Genomic DNA, 15,812 nt, shown 5'->3' with positions numbered 1-15,812 from the left:
CCGCGTGTGATGAGATGCCCGCGCCCACGGACATCCCATCGTACAGTTCAAAAAGTATGTGCTGCACATACTTTTTGAACTAAAAAAAACACATGCAATTATCGCAGTGTTTATGGGCACCTTTAGATCTCTCAGAGTTCTGAATGTTTAAATACATGACTTAAGGTTGCTCATGTGCGGTAACATTGCAGTGACAGAACCTGGAAACACTACTACAATTTATTGTCAAATAGGCCAGATAAAATTACATAGATGCAATTATTCTAAAAACAGAAAAAGGACACTTAAATGAGTGCATTGTCTCACCCATTTACAGCTCAAAAAAGTATTTAACCCTTTGAGTGCCAAGTGAATTTGTCAAAATAGGTGTAACAATTGCCAAGCAAATATTTTATTCCTCAATGACCTGTAATGTTTACCTTATATAGGAAATATATCATCTATTTTTACACAACATTTGTTATTTAGGGCGGGATGTGTTAATATACATCGCCGCCCTTCGCCTGACAGCCGCCGCGATGCTGCAGCATATGTACTAACAGCATCGGGTTGGGGTGACGGAGACCCCCGCAATACCTGTGATGTGGTCTGCAGGGGTCTCCGTCACCTCCCGGCGGCTGCCAGTGTCCCCTGCGTCTCCTCCTCCCCCCTGCAGCCGGATGTCCTCCCGGTTGTGACACCTGCTGGGGGAGGAGGAGATCAAAGGAGGATGGGATGGGGGGGGAGGCGGACGGCGGGTGGCGATAGAAGCCCATAGGCTTCTATAGGGTACCGCCACCCAGAGGTGGCGATACCCTACAATGCGTTAACGGGGCGGCGGGGTTTTAATACATAGGGAAATGCGGTAAAATGGGGGTTTTATCGCATTTTCCCGTTAGTACATCCCGCCGTTAAATTGATATAACAAATGTGAGCGACGCTGGCATTCTTAGCGGATATTTTGAACATTTATCACAGAGATGTTGGCACTCAAAGGGTTAAATAAGCTGGCTATTTTCTGCCCCTCCCCCCCTCCGTATTTATTGCCATCCTCATACAGCAAACTGGCATGTGAAATGCTGTCCATGGGGAGAGCTTGTCCAACCTCCATGACCACATAGGGTGTAGACGCACTTGAGAAAACTGTGTCCCTCAAATTACTCTGCAATTCACCTTGGCTGCTGATGGCCACATTGTTTAATGAATTAAAACCTCTGCCCACGACACAGAGGAAAGTGCAAAATTACCATATTATTAATTGCTAAAGTAACAAACCACACCACTTACATTTAATTCTGCCTGACCACTTTAGAATCATTTTTTCCTAATCATTTTCCTTTAGATATAATTTTGTATTAACTATCGCCAGCTCTAATAAACGTATAGAAAATGTGACAAATGGATCTCATGTTTTCAGTTTGGTGGAACAAAGGCAACAGATTGAAACATTTATGTCCGTATATCAAAAGCATTAAAAAATATACACAAGACATGACCGTGCTCCATTCTACTGAGAAATAGAGAGCACTTTGTAATAAATAATTGCCTGGCCCAGAGCAGTTATTGTTGGGTTTTTTTGGTCAGTCAAACTCAGGGGAGCTCTGAAACTTCGGAAAAGTCAATGTAGCATTTGAACACCACATGTTAAAGAAACTCCAGGTCAGGATTAAACAAGGCGATCAAGGAAAACACTTTTTTTTATTTTGTCTTTGAAAAATAAACACTGTCATAATTTGGTCCTTAGAGTAGTGTTTTATTATCGGAATGGAAATGCGGAGATTTGTCCAAGAGACGTCACCATGGGAAGACCTTTCCAACTACTCTATAGAACAGCATGTGCAGTAAGACGTTGCGGTCAACTACCCCCTGAAAACATTTAAGGTAAAATGCTTAATTTGTACAGTTGTTAAAAAAAAAGTTCTTGTTTTGGAACAATGTAATGCGAAAATATTCCAGGAAGATTTTGACAATCATTTTAAATGTGGTTTATGTTTCCCAGATGGAAAGTAAAAATCCCTACAGACAAAACATCTTTGCGGAGTAACACTCGAAGCCCAGGCTTCGCGATGCCCTTGAATAGCTGACATACGATGTTTGATTTGCAATCTCTGCGAGAATACCACATTAATACTGATTCCAGATTTCGTGCAGTTAAAAGCTGTGTGTTCTATTCATTCAAGCAGCCGTGCCAATGTGATTATGAAAGAATGATCTCAGGTAAGAAATCCCAAGTATTTCCCTCTGCAAATGTGAATTTATCCAGATGTACAGATCTCAGTTATAGATCATTGCGTATGGCCTGGGCTCCTCTGAGCACAGACGGTTTTAGCAGCGAATGACCCAACTAAATAAAGCTGTGCAGGGGAAGTTTAAGAGACTGGATTCATACATTACCGCTTTGCTCCTAAAATCTGTATGGACAGGTGTAATCTATTTGTCAGGATGACAAACCAGAAACCAGATTGGATAATTCAGCAGTTAGGTATCTCTGCATTTTTAATAATAAAATTGGAGGGATATGAAAGATCACACGGTAATATTCAATTATGGTCAACGGTGATGTCATTTATGTCTGGGTGGTGGGTGGGTACACTGTAGTGCTGTATTTTTCATGTGCTTTTAATTATTTTTCAAGCATATGTAAAATATAAATAATGCTAGTCAACGGTGTTGCTTGAAGTTGAGCAAAAATACATTTATTGTGTTCTACAATGTGTTCGTCTAATGTTTCCTGAATCCCTATGGTTTCCCAAACCATAGGGATACTGACAGCAGCATCCCATTAAACAGAAGTCCAACATGAGCTCGGTAAGTCTACTTACCATACCTACCTAACCCTTCCTACCTGCAGCCTAACCCTAATATTCGCTGTTTAGTGCCTACCCCCCCCCCCCCCATTTAGGGCCCAAACCTACTCCCCTCCCTGGCCTAACGCTAAGATAGTACCCCGGCCTACATGCCATCAGGATGCCGGCTGCTAGAAATCCACTGATGCGGAGATGCTGGTGCTGATGTTTTGGACACCGGTCGGGAATTCCGGCACCAGTATTTTTGACCCCGCCATCCCATTCCCTGGCATCATAACCACATCCCATCTGTATATTTAGTTAATATTTTGTTTTCTCAGAGTCTTAAATATGATTGTATCTGCCATAAGATTGCTTATTGTGCACTATGAATAAGCTATTCTTTATTAGGCTTCTCCCATGATGCTTTGAGGTATGGAGGTAGGATGAGGAGTATGAACCTACTGAATACTGCGAGATGAAAGCTACATTGCTGATTCTCCGGATGGTAGAGCAATACTTTTATACTACAGTAGTTGTAGGAAACTGAAGGGTGATGTGCTTGATATTAAAGGTTAAAGAGAATAACCGCATAAAATGCCACTACATTCTCCCCCCAGAGAGAGAGGTAACATGTACTGCAGGTAGGGCAAAGTCTGAATCCGGCCTGCGTACATTTATGGGTAATGATGGCGGTGACATGCTCACCGTTCATGGGAGAATCAACAGAAACAGAATGGCAAGGCTTGCCATTCTGTTTCTTCACCCGTTTTGGACTTCAGAAAATCCTTGGTTGGCGTGTTCAGGCTGTATCAGTTTCCGGAGCTGATCTGCCTCACTCACAGACTCCATCCCTCCTGCTGTGCCCCGGGTTATTTGTTACATGCTTTTAATCTTCAATCATTAGTAAGTGCAAACCTTTATTAAATTTGTTGTTTGAAGCATTATGCACTATATACTATTTCTGTTTCATTTCATATTCGGGGGATTACAACATCCATAATACCATACCCATTTAGGGGACTGTCCAAAGTTGGTTTACATTGAGAAAGTTCTAAGGATTACCTTTCTAGCGCTGGTATCAATTCAATTGTTTTATACAAATCCTCTTTACTGCAACTACTTTTACAATGGTCCTTTCTCCTCCCTCCTCTAAGTAAAATATATTAAACAGTAAGGGGGTATTCAATCTCCTGCTGCTATTCCCAACAGGGGAAATAGCGGTGGGGCCCTAGTCAATGCTGTCTTCTCTTACACCATTGAACAGGGATCTCGGCAGAACGTGCCCGACTTTACAAGCAGTCGGGCATGTTCTGCCGAGAACGGCCGGGAATTGTTGAGCTCCCGGCCGCGAGAAGGACATTGAATCCCACCTGCCAAATCTGTGTCGAGCCGGCCGAGAACTGGAAAGGGTCAGGTCGTGACCCTGCATTGAATATTCCCCTTTAAGTCACACAGATGAGGGGGTAAAGTAAATCTGGGATACTGAACCATGCATGACTATAATGTGGAAGTGACTTATGAAGCAAATGTTCCTGACCATTGGATGATTGGATGTCACATGTATTCAGATGCTTGTGGGTTTAAAAACTCATTTTATTGTGAATCATATTAGATTTATGGGCAACGTAGTGCTGATTAGGAGGTGTGATAAGGTCAACAGCTGGGGAGGTACTGGCTAGCATAAGAGCCATATTTACACACACATATGGTTTGATGGTGAGTTTTGACTATAAAAATTATTAAAATATTACAAAGATGATATGAATAATACAAAAATGATAATTATAGATATCATCTCTGAATTATTCTAATCATTTTAATAGTCAAAACACTGGAGTATACTGGAGTATAATAGATAAGTCTCTGTATACCTTGCCTACCCTGAAATATAGGGTGACATTTATTAGAGATCGATGTTGGGTTTTTGGCGATTTTTATCGCGAAAACGGCCGTTTTTTCATTTTTTTTCCCAAATTGACTACTTAATGGGTGGCGATTTGCGGCATAAATCGCACTTTTTGCCGCGAAATCGCACTCTCTGAAAGTGCGATTTTTTTTTAACTCTGGAATTCGCATCCAGATGTTTTCCCCATTGAAAAATATACAATTCGCATTTTTAATGAGATGCGAATTTGGAAATCGCCAAAAAAATGGTCTAAACTTCAAAAAAAAAATAGACCTGATACTGACTGGCGATTTTGTCAGAAACATGGCGATTTTGTCAGAACCATGCACAGATCATTGTGATCTGTGTATGGTTCTTTGGTAAAATATGTGTAAAAGGATAAATTAAATCTAATCAAACACATTGGAATATACCAATCAACAATCACCCGCAAGAAAACAGTGTTCCTTTCAAATGAGATCATGACAGCAAAAAATAGGCCCGCTCAGCTTTTCCGTACAGTGGAGATGCTTTGCAAACCAGCATGCCTGCAGCCTGATGTAACCCTCTCGCAGTCAAGATGCAATGAGTTTGCTAAATTCTTTGCAGATAAAGTATCTATCATCCGGGCTGGAATCCCCACAGTGACACCAAAGGAGTTCCAACAGACCAAGCCTACCAGTTTAAGACACTTGCCTTCATGGGACATCTTTGACCAAGTGGATGTACAATACATTGCTGGAATTTCCAGACTGCTGCGTCCCTCCTCCTGTGATCTGGACCCTGCCCCATCCAAGCTTCTTTTAGGGTGTATGGAAATAATCGGCCCTGCATTTGCAAAAATAGTTCAATGCTCTTTGCAGACAGGCGTTTTTCCCGAACCACTAAAGGAAGCAATAGTCAGACCACTTCTTAAAAAATCTAATTTAGACCCTGACTGCATGACCAACTACAGGCCAGTATCAAATCTTCCTTTTCTAGGAAAGGTTATTGAGAAAGTGGTTGCAACTCAACTAGAGACCCACCTGTTAACCCATGACATTTATGATCCATTCCAGTCAGGATTCAGGAGAAGACATAGCACAGAAACAGCTCTGGTATGTGTGCTCAATGATCTTCTAAATGCAAGGGATAGAGGAGACTGTACAATCCTAATCCTTCTGGACCTCTCTGCAGCATTTGACACCATTGACCATGGGATTCTAATTGAGCGCCTGAAGAATTTCTGTGGCCTGGGTGGCACAGTCCTTAGCTGGTTCAAATCATTTCTCGCTGGCAGGTCACAGAGAGTTGCATCGGGAGTATACTCTTCACCACCAGTGCCGTTGTCTTGTGGTGTCCCACAGGGCTCTATACTATCTCCCATGCTTTTTGCAGTATACATGCTTCCACTTGGTGACATAATCAGACGTCACGGCCTGGTCTACCACTGCTATGCAGATGATACCCAACTGTACCTGTCCTTTGCTCCAGGCACCGATAACACAATAACAACCTTAAATGGCTGCCTAGCTGAGCTCCAGGAGTGGATGAGTGCCAGTTGGCTGAGACTGAACCCAGATAAAACAGAAGTCCTGATGATAAATCACAGGACAAGACGGCAGCATAGCCAACTGACAGGTCTTAAGCTGGGGGGCACAGCACTAAAAAACTCTGATCATGTGCGGAATCTTGGTGTTGTCCTGGATAATGGCCTGACACTTAAACATCAGGTGTCAGCCACAATCAAATCCTCATTCTTTCATCTGAGAAACATAGCCAGAATCAAGCATTTAATTCCCCCAGAAGACCTTCCTAAAGTCATACATGCATTTATATCATCACGACTAGACTACTGCAATGCTCTCTACCTGGGTCTTCCAGCAAAAGAATTGCACCGCTTGCAGCTGGTACAAAATGCAGCCGCCAGACTATTAACTAACCAGCCCCGCTCCTGCCACATAACTCCCATTCTCTACGCCCTTCACTGGCTACCTGTAAAATGGCGAATCGTTTTCAAGATTGGCTTACTCACTTTCAAGGCCCTACATGACCAGGGCCCAAGGTACCTGCAACAGCTGCTGATCCCTTACTGTCCTACTCGATTACTACGATCCACTGAAGAAGGACTACTAACAGTACCCAGAATCTCCCTGAATTCATCTGGGGGTCGAGCTTTCAACTTTGCTGCTCCAACTCTGTGGAACTCTCTTCCTCGCACAGTGCGAGAAGCGCCCACTATAGAATCCTTTAAAAATAGACTAAAGACATACTTATTTACTCAAGCATTTCACTGACATCTACTGTTAAACTTGTTTTGTATTTTGAGCTGTAAAGACAATGTGTGAAGCACTTTGAGTCCTATTGGGAGAAAAGTGCTATATAAATATCATTATTATTATTATTATTATTATTATAAAAGTAAAAAAAAAAAAATTTGGCGTGAGGTCCCCCCTCCTGTACATAACCAGCCCCGGGCTCATTGAGCCGGACCTGGTTCCAAAAATACGGGGGACAAAAAGCGTAGGGGTCCCCCGTATTTCTGAAACCAGCCCCGGACTCTTGGACCGGTCCTGGTTCCAAAAATACGGGGTCCTGGACGGGTGAAGCCTGGGGGGGGACCCCTTTATTGGGGGGGTCCCCAATCCTCCAGGTACCCCGTCCAAGGCTGACCAGCCACGGTGCTCATGGTACGGCCGGGGGACCTTGTGTAAAAAGTGTCCCCCGGCTGTGGCATGACACTGCGGGCTGTTGGAGCCCGGTGCTGGTTTCAAAATATGGGGGATCCCCAGATTTTTTCCCCCCGTATTTTTGGAACCAGGAACGGTCCAAGAGTCCGGGGCTGGTTTCAGAAATACGGGGGACCCCTACGCTTTTTGTCCCCCATATTTTTGGAACCAGGTCTGGCTCAATGAGCCCAGGACTGGTTATTTACAGGAGGGGGGACCTCACGCCAATTTTATTTTTTATTTTTTTTAATCACAAAATCGCACATTTTGACAAAATCGCACCTTTCCATGACTAAAAAATCGCACTTTTCATCCCGAAAATCGCCCTACATCGCACTTTCTCGCACTTTTCATGCCGGAATACACACCTCATTAAATATGCGATTTCTGGGAAAAAATGCGATTTTAAAAAACGGTGATACAGGGCGATTTGAGCAAAAATCGCATTTTCGGAAAAACGGTCAACACAATAAATCTCGCCCCCTAAATCAGTTTTGGTTTATATATTTTTTTAGATACACCGATGAGAAACAAGAAAAACACAATGGACAAAGCAAACTGCCAAACTCAAAGGACATTTATCGATCACTTCTATATGGAGGGTGGGATATTCTAGAATGATCATGGAGTGGACAAATAGAATATCTGTGTATTATGCCTCCAAGAATGTTTTGGATACGTAGAGCAAACTTAATTTTATAAAAGATTTTAATTTTTTGAACTTTGCAAGCTGAAAAAAGTTAAATTCGTTCAGCCATAATAAATTTCAACTAAATTCAGCTAATCTCTAAATATATTGAATTATATTGTCTCAATTTTAATTTGAGTTGCTTTTAAATGAGTAAATATACACTATGATACAATGCAAAGCCATACTATACAATTAATATACAAAAAGCCTATATTTATTATTATTATTATTATTATTATTATTATTATTATTATTATTATTATTATTATGTCATAATAATGCACCACCATATGATTCTGGACTTTAAGGAGACCTCATAGAAGTCACTGTTCCATTACAGGTTAGAGTCTTCTTTCCTGATTCTGAGTTGCACTGGATGCAAATCAGCATCACCGGTGGTGATGGCAGCTGTCATCATTGCAACATGTTTGGCGCAATGCGATAAATGATGCACACACTCTGTACACAACCCTGGCACATGACCAGGGCCGTCTTGGGCTCTAAGCAAAGCAATGCACTGGGGCCCCTATTTTAGTAAAAAAAAAAAACTCGTAGCGGGCAGAATTCGGTCCCCCGGCCAATGGTGCGGGTTTGCGCATGTGCATGCCCAAATATGCATATGGCTAAAACCCCATGTACCAGCAAAAAATTCTGGGGGTACTTGTGTAGTTTCACGGCGCCAGCATGGCGCTGTGCTACTTCCGGGTTCTACGCTCGCCACAAACTATGTTAAAAAAAGTAACTTAACTCCATGCCAACATAGATAGTTCATACCTCCACTATCCATGTTGGCATGGAGTTGATTTTAAATAGCGTGGCGAGCGTAGCGAGCCACCAAGCCCGCAGCATAAGCAAGCGAAGCGAGCCCCGCAAGGGGACTCAGATGCACGGCGCCATACTGGCGCCGTGAAACTACACAAGTACCATGCTGGGTGTACCACTGCGAACGCTTGTGTGTTGGTGTCTGCTTGGGGCTGGCACTGATGACACAGGAAGTCAGCACCAGCCCCAAATTCGGCCATCTTTGGCCAGGATAAAAGTCAGTTTAGACTGGCTTTTATATATGAAGATACCATGTGCTGTTTTCCTGAGGAAATCTACGGCTCATTTACAAATAAAATAACACAGTTATTATGGCTTAGAGACTTGGAAAAAGCATGATATCTCATTTAAAAACAAGTTGTCTTGTGATAAAAGGGAAATGTCTAAAGCAGGAAATGTCTCCACTAAGCTCCGCTTTAATGGAACATGTTGTGACTTATTAAAAGTTTGATTGAAACATAAGACTGAACTGGCAGGGAAAGATAACGTACAAGCCAGACACTCCCGGGCACCGATAATGAACGTCCGCAAGAAAAACAGTTACTGAACTAATCATTTTAATGAGAAAGTAGATTGTGGTGGCAAAAAAATAAATAATAATAAAAAGCAATTTCCCCAAAATAATTTAGTGCTGTGAAATGTTAGTAGCAAAAGGCATCTTTATTTAAGTAGATCTTAGGAGGAGGAAAATGGGTTTTCTGGTTAGAAGAGGCAAGAGGAATTCAATGTCTTTCACTTTCATGGTAAAGAACAAAATAATGTGCATTCATTTTTGTCTTAAACAATTAACCTCCCTACATAAATATATGACCCAAAGTGGTGTGATTATCATGTAGTGTAGGACCAAAGAAGATATGCGTTGCAGTGGATGGTGGCTTAGCATACTGTATGCAAATGTACAGAATGTAGCCAGTGGCATAACTAAAAAATTGGCACCCCCCCCCCCCCCCCCCGACAGAATATTCTGGAGGTGACACCCTTTACATGAAAGTTAACCCTGCCGCAACCATCCGCTTGCCACCGTCGTGGCCGGGACAAGTAGATCTGCAGGCCCTTCACTCAAGACAAGTCTTGAAAAAGGCTCCAAGTAAGCCGAAACGCGCTGACACTAGGGGACTCTGTTTCTGCATCCTGAAGCCTACCAGAACCACGGAGGTAACTTTGGACTCTATCACCATTCACTCTGTCCGGACCTTACCATCTTTTGTGGTGATTGTGCTGTGGTTTCCCATGTTGCCTCCTTGTTTTGGGGCTCAGCCTGCAAATTTTTTTATTTTTTTAACAATTGTTTTTTATTGCTTATTTTTGTCACGTATGTTGGAATTTTAGCCCTACTATGGACTTTGTGTATAGTCATACTTTTCTTTTTTGGGTTTTTTTTCAAATGCACCTCCCATTTGAGGATTAAGAATACAAGGAATTGAAAGGCAAAAATACCCAGATTGTTTTCCGAGAAATTTTTTCAAGAGTTTGGACATATTCATGCTCTGGATGATATGGATACATAAAAGGGGAAGTACATTTCACCATATTTTTTAGTGCACATTGATTTTGTCACATTCACTTTATTTATTTTTTATTATAGCGCTTTAAACTTTCAGGTGACTCATAACCATATTCTTTCCATTAGGACATCGCAGAGTATGGTTTAATGAGCGTAATCCTAGTGCAGTGTACAATTTTTTATAGATATTTTTTGTTTCTATTGTAAATTTTAAATATAAAATGTGCCCTCTCGATTGCCCTAAAATAATCCTAGAGTGAACACTACTCAACTTGCAGCCCTGAGAACATCTGCAGGGATCAAAAGAATGATGGGGAGTGAACATGGCTAATATTTGGGCACAGTGGGGTACAGTACAGTACTTTGTTAAAAGAATATACAAAATCTTCTACTGGGATATTTCGCTTTTAACAAAACAAAACCGCTGCTCCTGCTGCTCTGGCCATTCCGTGTGGCCGCGTTATTTCCACAGTGGTCTCTTGTAGGGTGAAATTGCAGCATTTTTTTTGCTTTACCAAGTACCCTTAAATGCCTACATGAACTTATAGTCCTTTAGCATTTTGCAAGTATACAAAAGCAAAAGTGGTAAGATTCTGTACAACGTATGTGTAGGTGTTACACGAAAAACAACTAACGACAAAGAAAATATTTTATTTAATTAAATTGATTCAATTGTTGCTGGTGCTCCCTGGAATCTAATGCCAGAAAGTTTTATCAAAGAAGAAGGAAGAAGACTCTTTGTGGGCACACTTGTATAACTGAACTGCTAGCAAGCTATACAAATGAAACTTTTGATCCATTGGTTTTAAATAATAAAAAAAAAAATTTGGGAAAAGATTGTAATGATTAATTATTCATTGTAGTGTTACGCTTCAATGGTCGCGGACCATTGAATGATTTGTACAGTGCTCGCAGATCTAAGACACCTCTGTGGAGTCTTAGCTCTCTGGGTCCCTGTACGGGAAGCAGGTGGGCAGCTGACATCCGCTGACGTCAGCTGCCCGCCCCTCGCACCCGCATCACCGGTGAATGTCCATGGGAATGCCCAGCGTTTTCATGGAAGCTCCCATGAAACTCTGGGCGTTCCCTTGGGTGTGACCACGGGCTGCCGCCCCACAACCCCCACCCACACTGCTGAGTGCAAGCAGCCGTTGAATAATCAATTTGCAGAAGCAGCTCGCACAATGTGGCTAAACATCACTCCCCTGTGCCAACGCGCAGGGGAGCGATCAAACTGTGCCAACGCGCAGGGGAGCGATCAAACTGTGCCAACGCGCAGGGGAGCGATCAAACTGTGCCAACGCGTAGGGGAGCGATCAAACTGTGCCAACGCGCAGGGGAGCGATCAAACTGTGCCAACGCGCAGGGGAGCGATCGAACTAGAACAACCTCCCATGTGCACTGGATTTCCCATGTAAAAAATTTGCAATAATTAAATACAGACATGGGTAATCTTGCCTCTACTAAAAATCTATAACCAGCGCCAGCAGAGTCGGCACTACCATTGGTGCAGCAGGTGCAGTGCACAAGGGCCCCTGAGGACTTAGGGGCCCACTGCTGCCTCTGCCACTCTCTTCCTGTCACCCACTGTTTTTCCTTGTCACCCCCTGCCTCTCCTTGTCACCCACTGCCATCTTTCATATTGTGAGCTTGGGTTGGGGTGGAGGAGGGGGGCCCAAATTATATTTTAGCACCTGGGCTCACCACCCACAAGTTCTGCCACTGAGCATCAGTGATTCTGATTCCCACTAAATGGAGATTAGGAGCATGATGCCTGCTAGTGTGGAAATTTGCCCAGGCCCCTCCTGTCATATAGAAAGAGCAGAATAGCATTGCCATTGCAGAGCTAGGGGCTTCTGTGGTAATGAGCATGGCGCACAGCACATGGAGCCCACCGGGTACTGCCCTCCAACTTCAAGTACAGATGGAGCGGGCCTTATTCTTGCTGGCGAATCGCCAGCAGCATGCTGCTGGCGATCCGCCAGCAACACGGCGGCTCCATCTGACTGAGACGCGCGTGCGTCCCCCACGCACGCGCGTCTCAGTATCCGGGCGGCCGAGCGGCGAGGCGGACGCAATACTGTCCGCCTCCTGCTCGAGGGGGGCTGGGGGGACCCGGGGAGGCTGCGGGGTGGTGCGGTCGCCCGGTGTGGGCACCGGGCGACAGAGGGCAGCACCGTCGGAAGGGGACACGTGCGCACCTCGTGCGCGCGCGTCCCCTTCCGACACACAGATGGCGGCGGGGGCAAGGGATGGCGATGGCGACGCCATCGCCATCCCCTGCAAAGATGAATCCCGCTACATCTGTACCATATATACTCGAGTATAAGCCTACTTTTTCAGAACATTTTTTATGCTCAAAAAGCCCCCATCGGCTTATACTCGAGTGAGGGTCCCACTTGCGTCAATAAGTTTTCCCAGTTTTTTTGTTGTAAAATTAGGTGCCTCGGCTTATATTTGGGTCGACTTATACTCGAGTATATACGGTATTTATTAAAGCTATTGGATTCCTAAAATCATTTGTATAACTTTATCAGTAATGCAAGGAATTAAAGAGTGGTACCATCTTGGGGTTCATGTAATGGAATATATAATACAGCTCTCAGATCGCAAATCCGGGACGGACCTGTGATCTTGATCTGGCCCTTTCACACTAAGGGCCCTATTCTAGTTTAATCACTGTGTACTCGCAGGGGAGAGATATTTTTTGACTGCGCATGGCCGTTCCCATGAAAATGCTGGGCGTTCTCATGGTAATTCCCCAAAGCTGCGGGTGTGGTGGGCGTGCAGCTCAGAGACACCACAGAGGTGTCTCAGATCTGCAAGCGCTGGAGAAATCATTTGATGGTCACCGACCATCGAATGTTTTCTCCCGCGCATCCAAGGCTGTGAATGGATGTTTATGCAAAACAACTATTGGCATGCCTGTGGGGGGTCGTGGCATGTGAGGGGGGGGGCGCATGGGTGGCATCTGGTGGACTCACACGGCTGCGAAATTCGTCAACCAGAATAATGGGTGGACCAGGCAGAAACCCGGCAATATCACAGGTTATTGCTGCGGTCTGATAAGGGTATAAATGACTTTGACGAAATGTTTGCAATTTTAAAAGGCAAAGAAGAAGTGTCAACGCATCATTCTGTTCAAAGACAAGGATGTGCCTCAGCGCACAGGAAGTACTGTAGTAGCTATGCATATAAATGTAGCCTCTAGAACCAGAAGCAACAGGGACCTGTTCTGGGTCAGGCAGAGGAGAGGCTGCAGAGATTTGCTACTGTTCACCAGCTGGGTAACAAATGCCATGATTCCAAGTCACAGTGAATGCCAGGACAGTGAGGGCCACAATGGTGATCTAAAGCTGCTACCTCAGATGCAGCACTCTGATCCTGCACATGCTAAAAGGAGGCGTCTATACCCTACAGATGCCTCCTGTAGCATTTGAATGTTAATGACATTTCTAAATAAGTTACTAGTTCATTCTTACTCTATATTCACAACTCAGAACCAGGCCCGATGTTCAGTTTCCTGCCACAAAATCAAATATCAGCTATAATATAAAATTAATTTAAAAAGAATATGCATGTGATTATGGTACTTCGCCATATAGCTGCTTGTGTGATTGTATTAAATTTAGGATTCTTCCTGTATCCTGGACGTATCTCTAGTCAGTGCGAATTAATGCTGGCAATGACTGATGTACTATACTTAAAAAGCTGTCTGATGTTCCAGTGATTGAAGAACCTGTCTAGAAGTTTTCCTTTCTTCACTTGCAAATCTTAAAGGTCCTGGAGCTCTGCCATCCGTCTCCCTTCTGCCCCGTCTGTTGTATCGGAATACATTTAAAGGGAGCACACACATTGGAAGGAACAATGTTAGACTTGGGCAAAAAGGGTCCTCCAGTGGAATGCAGTAGTATGGGCCAGGGACAGTTGCCAGTGACTGTGTGATCAGCTGCCAGAGAGACAGGACCAGTCATTAGAGGGAGAAAGGGTGGAGGGTGTCTGTGTAATTCTCATGTGTCCCTTATTAAATGGATGATCTGGCAACTCTACTCATATCTTCTGGGTAACTTCCCATGTACACACCAGCGGAATGTTTCTGACTCAAGGTCAAGTCCAGTGGCTGAGCCACTGTAGTGTGGTTTTTGAGAAGTGAAGGTACAGCCGTACTCACTGTGGTTGCACTGCCTGAACCATGAAGCACACACTAACAAGATGGCGCCGAGCATGTGTAGTAGTAATTCTGGTAGCCATCTTGGTTATGGAATGAAGCAATGCTGAAGGAGCCATTTTCTGACATTCCCTAATGTATCTGTGTTCCGGCTTCTCTCTCAGGTCTCTGGGTATAAAACATTTACTTTGCAGATCTTTAATTTTCCATGGTGTCTCCCCTGTCTTCCACTTTTCCTTGTGTTTCCTTTGTCTGTTAATATATGTCTCAATTTGCATTGCATGTATAGTAAACCCTCCTTCTGTCTGCACCCATCCTCCTGTGTGTCTTACCCAGGTGTCCATATTAAGTAATGGCTGGATTGTAAGCAAACAGTAGCTCAGCATAGTAAAGCTGTATGTATTAGTACTGAACACTTACTCATTTGCTTGCAGGGATAGCAATGAGCTACTCAGTGGCTTTACTATAGCACTGCAGCCCCAGCGGTCGCGGGGGGGCGCTGTGCATGTGGGGGCGCCGGGGGGCTGTGGTGCTATAGTAATGCCCCCACCCCCCATCCCCCGCAGGCTTACCTGTCTGTGCGTCCCGGCTCCCCTCCTGGCTTCAATCAATTCTATGGAGACGGACCACGATAAAATGGCCGCCCCATAAAGCTGACAGTTCTCTGAAACTGTCTGCGGTATGGGGGCGGCCATTTTATTGTGGTCCGTCTGCATAGAATTATTAATTGAAGCCAGGAGGGTAGCCGGGACGCGCAGACAGGTAAGCCTGCGGTGATAGGGGGGGGGGGAGGCGCCCCCCCCCCCTGAACCATTAACGGCGGGGGGCGCCCCAAACCAAGCTACGCCACTGGAGCTACTGTACTGTTGGCAGAAAAAGCATTTGTTGTGCAATATAAGACCACAGGATGAAAGTATATAGTGGCAGCAACAGGATGCCAAGTAGTAGATAAAGTTTAGATAAAATTAAAGGTTTAAATAAAAACAGTATGACCTGCGGTTGTCTGGCTAGGCCACAGGCAGAGGAGCAGACATGCCCGGTCTTTCAAAAGGTCCAGGAGACTCCCAATCTTGAGGGTACTGTAGTCCCTGAAAGAGGGGTGGATCTCCCACATTCCGCCTGCTGCCAAGTGAAGTGGGCAGTATGGGGAGATAATTTGGGGCAGGCATGTGCAAACTGTGGCCCTCCAGCTGTTATAAAACTACAAGTCCCATCATGCCTTGCCACTGTTTTGCTAATAGGGAATTCTAAAACTATGGCAAGGCA

The 15,812-nt window shown here is 44.2% G+C and overlaps 1 protein-coding gene and 1 long non-coding RNA gene across 6 annotated transcripts in view; one reads left to right on the top strand and one right to left on the bottom strand.

Annotated features, from left to right (window-relative positions):
• CACNA2D3 (calcium voltage-gated channel auxiliary subunit alpha2delta 3) overlaps positions 1 to 15,812 on the bottom strand; it is an 876,035-nt gene that overhangs the window by 398,222 nt on the left and 462,001 nt on the right. The gene's annotated exons all lie outside the window — the stretch shown is intronic.
• On the top strand, positions 1,433 to 8,153 carry LOC146026989 (uncharacterized). Its single transcript, XR_014454613.1, has 3 exons — positions 1,433 to 1,860; positions 1,979 to 2,196; positions 7,877 to 8,153. It is a non-coding gene; the product is annotated as an uncharacterized LOC146026989 (long non-coding RNA).

Source organism: Crinia signifera, chromosome 8, assembly GCF_055691185.1.
Source record: "Crinia signifera chromosome 8, ASM5569118v1, whole genome shotgun sequence".
In the NCBI taxonomy this organism is placed as follows: Eukaryota; Metazoa; Chordata; class Amphibia; order Anura; family Myobatrachidae; genus Crinia; species Crinia signifera.
Note: the sequence above shows the minus strand (reverse complement) of the source record. Positions and strands in the feature narration are given on the sequence as shown.